Source organism: Cryptomeria japonica, chromosome 2 (genome assembly GCF_030272615.1).
Source record: "Cryptomeria japonica chromosome 2, Sugi_1.0, whole genome shotgun sequence".
NCBI classification, from domain to species: Eukaryota; Viridiplantae; Streptophyta; class Pinopsida; order Cupressales; family Cupressaceae; genus Cryptomeria; species Cryptomeria japonica.
This window is the reverse complement of record NC_081406.1, coordinates 65,069,630-65,081,007: the sequence shown is the minus strand read 5'-3', so window position 1 is coordinate 65,081,007 and position 11,378 is coordinate 65,069,630. Positions and strand designations below refer to the sequence as shown.

The following is an 11,378-nucleotide window of genomic DNA, read 5'->3' as shown; positions in this document are numbered from 1 at the left end:
GGATATTTATCACTTTACATGCAATCTTATCATATCTTATCACTTTATGTCTCATATCATAATATTAAGACACTTGTCACAATCTTATGATATCTAATCTCTCACCTTGGCCTATATAACCAAGGGGTCCCCTTTATAATCTCATTCTTGCATTCATTGATAGGAATGTAATTTATTCCTATCATATTGATCTTCTCATTTCATTGCACTTTCATTAGGCCTCTAGATCTTTGGGTGTCCATCTCTATAGCTAAATATTACAAATACCTATGCCATTTTCCCTTCTTTTTTGGGCTCGTTTTGATTAGATTTTCTTAAATACAACAATTATCTTACAATTGACACATTTCTATTTAAATTCAAATTATGCCATCATAAACCCTAATCCCATAATCATTGATTCCTAAATTTGTATTCCTAATCTTTAGACTCATTTTTTGTCATCCCAAATTAGATATGCTAGTGTGTACTTGACTCAAGTCAATTGTGCATGCACAAATTTGATTCTTGACCTTTATGGATATAAATTGAAAACTCTCACTTTACTAATCCTTTTTAATAGGCAACCTAATGCACATTTTGTTGATTTGTAGGCTTTGTTGCTATATTCAAAGACATTAACTTATTCATTTAGAAATAGCCTAGGAATTAATTGAACATGATATTAGATTTTGATTTGAGGAATTTAGCACAAAATCGAAGAAATTATTAGAGTGTGCCATCCTAGTTTAATTGCATGCATGCTTAATGTCTTCAAACTTTCAGTACGAGTTAGAAAGTTGGTCTTTAGGGGTTTGCCTAAGAAGAAATTAACCCTCATAATTTAACATAATCTTAAAGGTGTTTGTAAACATTGCCAATCCTTATACACCATTAGACATTAAATATTATGGTGAGCAAAGATCAAAAGTTTATAATTTGCATGATCATTTTTGCGAGTTACATGATGATCCCTGCACATTGGATTTGGTTCATACTCATGAGGATCACCTCTACAATCATAAATCTAACCCAAAACAGTACAATTAACTTTTTAGATTAATAATAAAAGACAAAAATTGAGAACCATGATGAATGGATCCTTCACATTTGGACAAACATTTGCACATCATATCAATACTAAGTATCATCGCATTTATTTTATCTTTTTTTTAGGGAAGGTAATCTCAATTGTCACGATCATATTTTCTAGTCAACAATAGAAAAAATAAGTTCAAAACCTTAATAAATGGATTCTTAATATTTGAATAAACATTTTTGCATATAAAATTATAGCCACATACCCATACATCGATTTCACCTAATTTTCAAATTTATTTATAATTACCGTGATAATTAATCCTATCTCTATCATCGAATTTAATCAAGGGAAATAACTCAATAAATTAGGATATTTGCTACAATGTTGTGTATTTAGGTCCCTAATTAAATATATTAAAGAATTATTAGCTAAGAAATAATATATTAATATAAATTTAATATATAATCAATATATGTGTATATATAGTGTCTAATTATACCCTTCACAACATGAAAGAAACATTTAATCATAAGATGATTGGTAATATATATTTTGTGCACATGTTTGAATCTTAACACTTTTTTGTTTGTTACTAAACAACTTAACATATACATAAGATGATCGTTAGTATATATTTTGTTCACATATTCTATCTAACTTTTTGGTTTGTTAATTATTAAACAACTTAATGAAAGATGTAATAAATTGAATCTTAACACTTTTTTGTTTGTTACTAAACAACTTAACATATACATAAGATGATCGTTAGTATATATTTTGTTCACATATTCTATCTAACTTTTTGGTTTGTTAATTATTAAACAACTTAATGAAAGATGTAATAAATTGAATTATATTGTTGATATCCAAATTCCAATCAATATTAAGTTTTTAATTCAAATAGAAAATACTAAATTTACATAAATTTTGAATGTACCATTTAAAGACAAACTTAAGAAACAATATTATTAATTTTTTTTGTTTTCTTCCACCGTACTGGTGTTATTGGCATTTAAAAGTACCTTGTAATTTCCACGTGTTAGCTGTAATGAGATGCTAAACATTAAAAAGGCATGAAGATAAAAAGGTAGCTCATTTTATTTCTTTATACATAACAAACAAAGATACATGCAAAAATAATAAAATGAAAAAGGGAGCAGTTAAAAATCTAAGGTGTAAGAACAATTTCTATCATTCTCTCAGGATTTATTTCGTTGTCTTTAAATCTCGGGATTTAAAATTTCACTACTTTTTTGACCATCTAAGTAATCTGCCGGATACAAATTGTCCGCTTTTTCTCCAGGTGAAATATTTTGTTACGGATGTACCTGGTAAGCAAGTGTCCGCCAGTAGGGTTTTTTCTTAGAAACCCTAGTTAATGCGAATGTAAATCTAACCCAGGTATTTTTAATTTTTTTTCAACGTAACGTATTACTAATTACATTTCTATGCTTGCAAAAAAATTAGACATTTTTATTTTTGTGATATTTTTCAGCTTGGGACTTTGACTATCTTCGTTGTTTATGCAAAGTTATGTTACAATTGCAAGTGATCTTTTTTTTTGTTCGTTGTCTAAGACGTGCCAAATTACTTCACTGTTGTTTTCGGTCTTACTTGTATATTTTTCTCTTTATGTGTTTTTGGTTGATTCTAGATTCACACCTGGTTGGGATCGGGCTTATTTTTGGCTCATCTATTTATTTAATAACCTGTCATTAACTTCAAGTTATTTGCGAGTTATTGGTATGTTTCTGAAAAACTTGAGAGTTCAGAGTTTGACCCACTTTTGGGAAAAACATGGGACACCTAGTCAGATGGGCATGATTAAGGGCTGGTTAGTGATTAGCTTTTGCCAGTTTTTGCTTCTACATCTCCTCTATAGCTTCTTGAATTGTCTTATTTCTTTAGTATTGGTAATTGCAGTGATCTGTAAATAGTTGCCACTAGTGATAAGTATCTGTAAGGTTCTATTTCAGGGAGTTTGATCATTTTGTTGATCTCCAATTTAGTTGTTCTAAAAGAATTTTATCTTTCAGGTAATCCCCCCCTGTTAATTCGGAAACTTACTTGGAAGAGACAAAACATCTTTCACTGATCCTACTGGGGTTTTTTCACATGAACTTGGTAATTCTGAAAGAGCTTGGGTTTTTGCATATGAACTTCTTTAAGCAAGTCGGAACTTTAAGGAGTAAAACACTTGTTGTTTCAACACAGTATAATATAACGATAATATTATTTCATAGCAGTTTGTTAACTTAAGCTTCAAAGCAGATGTTGACTAAACGTACTATAACTGTAGCCATGAAGCATTGTGCTTCTGAATCCATGTTTGTTCACCTTTGCAACCTTTTCCTCTGACCCGCCATGATCTAATATTCCAACACATGAAAGCTCACTGTTGTAATTTTTAGAATAGACCTTTAAAAGATAAAATGGTATTTGAATTTAGTTTCTTTTGACATCTGCGCCTTTGTCACTTTGTATCTAAAAATTTAAGTCTTTTAAATGATTCATACGATTATCTTTTTAATTGTCAAATTTGTAGTTTATATATACATCTTATAAGATGGAAGCAGATTATATGCATTCTCTGTTATGTGGTAACTGTAGGACCAACATACAAGTAATGAATACATGTATCCTGAATATTGAGATGTCTAATCTACATTAAACTTAGAAATTTGCAAATTACTCAATATTTAGAGACAAATAAATACCCAGGTCTAAAAGAAGGTATTTTTTTATTAACAATACAAATTTTGGCCTGATTAAATTGTTTTCATTACATTTCAATTGGATAAATTCATCTAATTATTTCTAGTTAATTAATGCTAATGTTGATTTTTTTTTTTCTTGGATTTAGATATGGGCAGCAAGAAATGTTTATTACAATATTTTAATGATTTATTGTTATAATTGGCTAGAGGTGGTTGGCTTTAGTTGTTTGAATTCTTCTTTTTTTGCTCATGTTAATTCTAGAGGGGCTATGCCAATCAATTGTGGCAAACAAAAACTATTATTGTATTGAAGCAAATTCGTGATTGTTTCAAGTTTTAACTTTTTCTATCTTCCCAATGGACTTGCACGTGATGAAGGAAGTAAAATGCAAATTTACATTGAGTGGACTTATCTTCATGCATTTGTAAATAAATCAAAATTTCCAGCTTCCAAGAGTTTGTCCTCTTCTTTTCCATGCATGTATTTCATAATTTATTTAGATGATACAAGTGGATTTGTTTTAGCTTTGAAGGGCTTGGGATTCTCATAGTTTTATAGTTACAAAATCATTTCTTGTTGGTGTGTTTTTTATGCACATGCGAACACAGAATAAAATACCAAGGTATCTTATCCTCTCTTGAACAAAATCTCTCAAATGTTGAAGATTAGCTTAAGGATCACTTGAGAAGACTCCAAGGTTCATGAATGTAGGGTCACTACGCGTAGATAAACTCATTGGTTGATGTGATTATGTTGGAATCACAAGGGGACTTACGTTGAATTGTCGAATGCTTGAATTGTTGGAGCTTGATCATTTGATATTTCAATCTTGCGATGCTTTTTGTCCTAAACTAACTTGAATTGGAAAAAAAGGGCAAAAGGAAAGGGTTGAGAGAGTCTATTCTAAGACCTAGAATGTAAGAAGATGGTTGAATGATTAGCTGGAATCTTACTGGGCGAGGTCTCACCATCAACTTGAACAATTTGACACAAGCTCAATGCAATCTTCTAAGGACAATTCAAAGATGTTCAAATCATTACCATCAAACATTGATCACCATTCAAGTTAATGCATAAGAAATGGACGTATAACGATTCAAAGTTAAGCTTATATCACTCCAGTTGACTACGCAAGGCACACTTACAATCAGTAAGAGGCTAGTGGTATGGACAAAACAGATTCCACACAAATGCATTCAACAAATTCTTCCGCTCAATCTAATCAACATGAAAGTAAATTGAGAAGCAAAGACCATGCGAGTTGTTGAAATAACAAATCAAATTCACCATAACTTCAATGAAATCAATTGTTCTTTACAACAAGGCCTTGACAACAATCCTTGCCTTCTCCTAATCTAGCTTCTATTCTAATTGCCATTCTATTCACTACTCTATTCACTATTCACTACTCTATTCACTATTAGCTAACTATTAACCTTTACAAATGAAGAGTTTGAGCTTTATATAGAGAGCTCATTTACAATGAACGACCAGGATTGAATTTGTTGGAATGCACTGATACCGACAATAAATTGAGAGAGGGGGGGGGGGTGAATCGGTTTACTAACAATAACAACAATCAATTCAATTATAAACCTTATACCAGAGCATAACACAATGAAAGATATATCATGAAAGCTCAACACACATAACACTAATATTTTGACGTGGAAAACCTGGAAAGGGGAAAACCATGGTGGGAAACCCTACCCACAATCAGATGAATACTCTGCAATAGTATAATGAATAATTACAATGGGGTCTGCACATGCAGAAAGGCCAACAGCCTAGAACGCACTGTTCATCACAAAGGAAAGTCTCACTGACTTACAAAATCATTGGACTACAATCCGGAAAGCAATGAACTGTGAAAGTAGCATCTACTAATGCCTGATACAGTTTCAGTTAAGCACTGATGTCTGCTCTGCAATACAAAACCTTTCCAACCTTCACCTGAATGATATGACTTTATTCGCACATAATCCTTTCTCTAATAATGCAGACTTAACTAACCATAACCATCGATCATAACTAATTACATGAAAAAGTCACCTATAAATACAAATCATCAACCTTATTGACAAGGCTGGCTAAACCCTAAACCCATAATTACAAAAATTACATCACATGATACCACCAGACCAATATTATGATTTACATTACATAGCATGGATCTAAATCAAGTAACCAAACAATTATATTTGTCGGGGATTCCGCTAAGACCAAAATCCAACACACTTCACTTGCCGGTAGAAACCCTCAGTGAAAGTATAAGCGGATCCAAATAGGACCACCATAACAGCACACCATTCAATGCAAAGTCACCAAACACTCGGGATATGATCAAGAAGCACCAACAACATGATAGAAACCGATTCCATAAGCCGGACCCAAAATCACTGGCCAAGTCACCAAAAACAGCATACTGGTAAAGCTAACCGGGAACGCTAGAAACCGGTAAAGCCAAAAGCTAGCTGGTAAAGCCAAGAACAAGCCGGTAACCGGAAATACCAAAAGCGATAACCAAATCATGAAACCACCAGAATATAGCAAGCATGTAACCATCAGAATAAGCATCCAAAACCGATTCCAGAGATCTGATCATGTCGGATCAGAATCACAGCCAAAACCAAAATGATCACCAAGACTAACCGAAATAGATCCAACCAAGATAGTCTCCAACTGGGATACAGTGTTGACATCATTGACAACACTTAACCAAATCCAGCATATTGCCAACAGAATCTCCATCAATGGCCAAAATTTTACGATGAAACCCTAATTAGGGTTTGTTACAACAAACTCTTCTTAGCCAATGAGAAAATTACATTAAGAGAATGTGGACCAATAGATATCGAGGGTAGTTACATCGGAGTTTGTGCCTTCATATATGAGCTTGATTCATTGAACTTGGACACATTGATGTGGACCCCTCGGATTGGTGGAGTAGTGATTGGGATGCCACCTCAATCTTGCACTTTGTAGACTTGATTTGATTCATCATCATGAAGGGATGTTGAGAGATATCTCTTGATACTCAACGCTATCCAGTTTGCTTAAAGTGATGATGATGATGAGAAACAAATTTTGAATAACTCTTCTGAAACTATCTGCTTCTTCACTCATGCTCAATGTAGGTCTTGGTTTTGAAGTATTGATGAACTTCTGATGTCACCATTGTCTCTTTCTTTCGGAATTCCTTCTCTTGTGATTTCCTTCATGTCATTGATGTTGTAGATCATGTCTTTGTGTAGGCGAATGCTTCTTGTGTGATCTCCTCATTTCTTTCTTCATCTCCTACAAAACAAACAAGCAAGTATCAAATACACTTGATATATAGGTTTAATAAGAGCATATAAAGCTGATTTGCCTTCATGAATAGACACTTGAAGTTGTTTTTCGTTCTTAGGGAGGAGCTCTTGAAGTTTACTTCACCCTTGATGTTTATTAAGTTGTCTTTGTCTTTTGAACTTGCTCTCCCTCATTTTCCCTTCAAAATGGCTCTTCCAAATCTTGCAATTTCGCCTTCTATTAAGAATACATGGAGTAGAGTTCACTCATTTGTAATTTGTTCTTGAAGCTCAATTTGTGGAATTCACTCATATCCTTCAAATTGTGAAGTTCGTTCATGTAGGTCAAATCATGAAGTTCGCTCATGTCTTAATTCTTGAAGTTCAGTTGTATCCCTTGGTTTGTAAAGTAGGAATCCACCCTTGAAGCCCCCTATATGAAGTTCGCTTATCTCAAACATGAAGTTAAAATTTGCTCATGTAGCTTGATTCATGAAGTTGATATTTGCTCATGTGGGCTTGAGCGTGAAGATCACCCTAAGTGGCATGCACTTGAAGTTTGTTTCTCTCACCTTGCTTATTATGCTCGCTTATCTTTCTCAATTCATGAAGTTCACTTGTATGCAATTTGCTCCGTTTCCTTGACTCATGAAGTTCGCTCCAAAAGTTCGATTCATGAAGTTTGTTTGTGTGAAATTCGCTCCCAATCATCAACTCATGAAGTTCACTCTTGATCTCTAATTCATGAAGTGCATTTTGTCAACTTATGAAGTTTGCTCTCAACTTCTAACTCATGAAGTGCACTCATGCTTCTCAATACACTTGAATTCGCTCTTCTACCTTTGATCATGAATTTCACAACAAATTGTTAACTCATGAAGTTCGCCTTTGCATAAGGTATACTTGATTCATGAAGTATACTTGTAAAGTTTGCTCCATTTCATTGATTCATGAAGTATACTTGTAATGTTTGCTCAAAATGTCTCAAACATGAAATTCGCTCCAACTTGTCAACTCATGAAGTTCGCTTGAAATCATCAACTCATGAAGTCGTTCCAATCTTCCAAGTCATGAAGTACGCTCCAAATCCTCAACTCTTGAAGTTCACCATTGTAGAAATTCGCTCTATTTCCTTGACTCATGAAGTTTGCTTGAATGGAATTCACCCCTAATCATCAACTCATGAAGTATACTTGTATGAACTTTGCTCTATTTTCTTGACTTGTGAAGTTTGCTCCAAATGTCTCCAACATGAAATTCGCTCCAATTTGCCAACTTATGAAGTTCGCTCCAAAATGTGAAGTCATGAAGTTCGCTCCAAGAGTGCAACTCATGAAGTTCGCTTGAAATCATCAACTCATGAAGTTCATTTCAAATTGAATCCATTCAAGGCAAGTGTTATCAATCATCCTTCGTTTCCCTTTCAACTTCGCTCATGTAGGCTCGCTCATGTGTGCTCATTGATGAAGTTCGCTCCAAAAGGCTAAGTCATGAAGTTCGCTCCAAAAGTCTAAGTCATGAAGTTCGCTCCAAGAGGCTAAGTCATGAAATTTGCTCCAAAAGGTTAAGTCATGAAGTTCGCTCCAAGAGGCTAAGTCATGAAGTTCGCTCCAAGATGTCAAGTCATGAAATTCGCTCCAAAAGGTTAAGTCATGAAGTTCGCTCCAAGATGCCAAGTCATGAAGTTCGCTCCAAAAGGTGAAGTCATGAAGTAAGTATTCTTGAATTTGCTTCATTCCTTTATTTCCAACTTCGCCAGGAAGGCTCGAAGGTGAAATTTGTTCCAAAAGTGCAACTCATGAAGTTGAAGTTCATTCTCCTGACCTTGAAGATGAAGTCTCTCTTGAGGTTGAGCTTATGAAGTAGATTTCAAATCAAGACCAAACTCTCCTTTGTTCACTTTCACTTACTCTCTCAACTTCAATACATGATAACTTGCTCAACATGAGATCTTAGAGTGAATCTTAGCTCTGTGTAAGAAATTCGCTACACAAGGAGTGTTCATGAAGTGAAGTGAAGTTCGTTCCTTTAAGAGGAGCACTTGAAGTGACCTTCAAATTAGCAATCCTTCCTCACTCGTGGTTGAACTCATGATATCTAGACTTTGTAAATTTACTTACTTCACACTCATGCAAGACTATCCACCTGACTCCTAGCCATTTGAGCGCCTGTACCTCCCTAATGTAAAGGCTAATAGCTAAAGACATCAAACACAACCTAGAAAGCAAGAAAAAAAGTGGGGGTCCTCATTTGCAATGGGGCGATGTGTGAATACCTCACAACAGGGGCCACAAAGAAAATTGATAATAATTCAGGTGTTCATTTTCAATTGACATTGATGTTAATTGGGCATGATTATATGCTTGTTGACATGTCGGTTGTTGTTGACATGTTTCTTTTGCATTGATTGGTTGGTTATCATGTTTGCTTGCCATTATTGTGTTGCAAGTGTAAGAGTACACCAAACTCAAGAAGCTAGGATCACTTGCAAAATTAGTAATAACCTTCCAAAAGAAAGTATCAAGGAGTGAATGGTTGACTATAGGATAACCGTAAGGTTTGATATAGAATGCTCTATACAATGCAAGATTGGCTGAAGGTATAGCCACCCAAGATCTAGACACTTCATGAAAGTACAAGAGAGATCAGCTATGAAAGTATAGTGTTATTCTATCAAAGTATGCAAATGATAGATTACTTGAATGAATTGAGATTACAAAGGAGACCCCTTGATTATATAGGCCAAGGTGAACATAGGATTGCATAAGATCATGACTTGAGACATAAAGTGATCACTATCCACTTAAAGTGATAATTATCCTATGTGTACTCTAAGTAAACTTAAGTAACATGTGTGAAGAGAATCTAGGTGATGAACTAGCTAGGTAAAACACTCCTTTCACACCAACACCCTCCCTTAAAATGCAACTTAGGGGAAAGTACGCAAATGCAACGCAAATGATGCAAGGATGCAAGATGGGTCTCGACTACTAGGCCATTTTAGACACCCATGTACAAATGCAATGCAACCTCTCACAAATGGATTAAAGGAGAAAACTTATTGGGACAAAACTCCTCCCCAAAAGAGAGATGAACAAAAGGTGCTCTTAATGATGAATGAGATGTACAAAACCCCATTTGAGGAAAAACCTGATGCAGGAGCATCCGGTGAAGTAAGGGCAATCCTGCATCACCCAAAAAGATTTTCATTTTCTATTGTAGTTTTTGGATTTTCCCTTTCTTATTTTTGCAATTTATTCTTAGTCAAATTTGAAGCCCTTAGAGGCTTCGGATGAGCCCAAAAATTGGTGGAAATCCAAAGTAGTTGGCCTTCACATCATCTTTTCAAGAGCTTTCCAAAAAGGTATTATCATTGAAAATCCGATAGTTAGATCAAAAGTTATTGCTGCCAAAAGTTGGACAATTATTTTTCGGAAAGTTTCCAGTTAACGAATTTGGCTTCAGTGAAATTATGCAGTTTCTTGTTCTGATGCTAGTTAGTCCGCCAAGTTTCTATTGCAAATGTAATCTTAGCTCCTAAGGAAAGAAAGTCTATTTTAAGACTCATCTTTGAGGAAAATAGTTTAGTTTTTGGAGTTGAGTTTTTGAGAGCTTCAGAGTGGGAAGATTGTATTGTGGGAAGGGTATTTTCCAGAATCTATAAGCTGCATGTGTGGCAGCCTGTGAGGTTTTAATCCTCTGAAATTGTAATGCATGTAGTGCATGTTGGTTGCAAATAATAATAAAATTTCTCTTTTGTTTCTCAATTGTTGTGTTTCTGTTTCTCAGGTTGTTCCCTCATCAAAACCCCAGCATAAGAGAGTAGAAGAAGAGAGACCATGCAACCACCCCCCCCCCATCTAGATCTTCTTGCAATGATGGTAGATGCCTAGCAGTGAATGTTGAAGATGATTTAATGTTGCTGAACGACGTTCCTCCCCATACGAGGAAACAAAACCAAGATGTTATGTAGGATGTCTTCCCATTATTGAAAGGAAGATGAGGGAAGAAGGATGAAGTGTGATGTCTCTGAAGCATGCTCAGATGACTCCATGTCGATGCTGAAAGCTTCCACCATCCAATGAGACATTCTAAGCCACATTGATGAAGATGACAATCTAAAAGCTCTTAGAAATGGATGTAGAACATCATCCAAAGACAGAGATATATCCTTTGTAGATAAAGAGGCCTCCTCCAAATTCTGCTCTAAAGAATCCACACTCATATCAAACCGTGAGGAATGATCATGTAGAGAATGAAGAAGAGAGTTAGAGTGTTCCCTCACAACAATTGAAGAAGGATCATCTCCGTTAAAGAGAAGATGAATGCAATCAAAGGTGTTTCCCATT

At 34.7% G+C, this 11,378-nt stretch overlaps 1 protein-coding gene across 8 annotated transcripts in view; it reads left to right on the top strand.

Annotated features, from left to right (window-relative positions):
- Nucleotides 1–2,177: 2,177 nt before the first annotated feature.
- The window catches only part of LOC131060522 (uncharacterized), a 90,697-nt gene continuing 81,496 nt past the window's right edge, over nucleotides 2,178–11,378 (top strand). For 2 of the 8 annotated variants that reach the window (XM_057993769.2, XM_057993770.2), the window contains exons 1-2: nucleotides 2,207–2,422; nucleotides 3,058–3,145. The gene's annotated coding sequence lies outside the window, so the exon portion shown is untranslated. The other 6 variants (XM_057993762.2, XM_057993763.2, XM_057993761.2 and 3 more) reach the window with 6 other exon arrangements.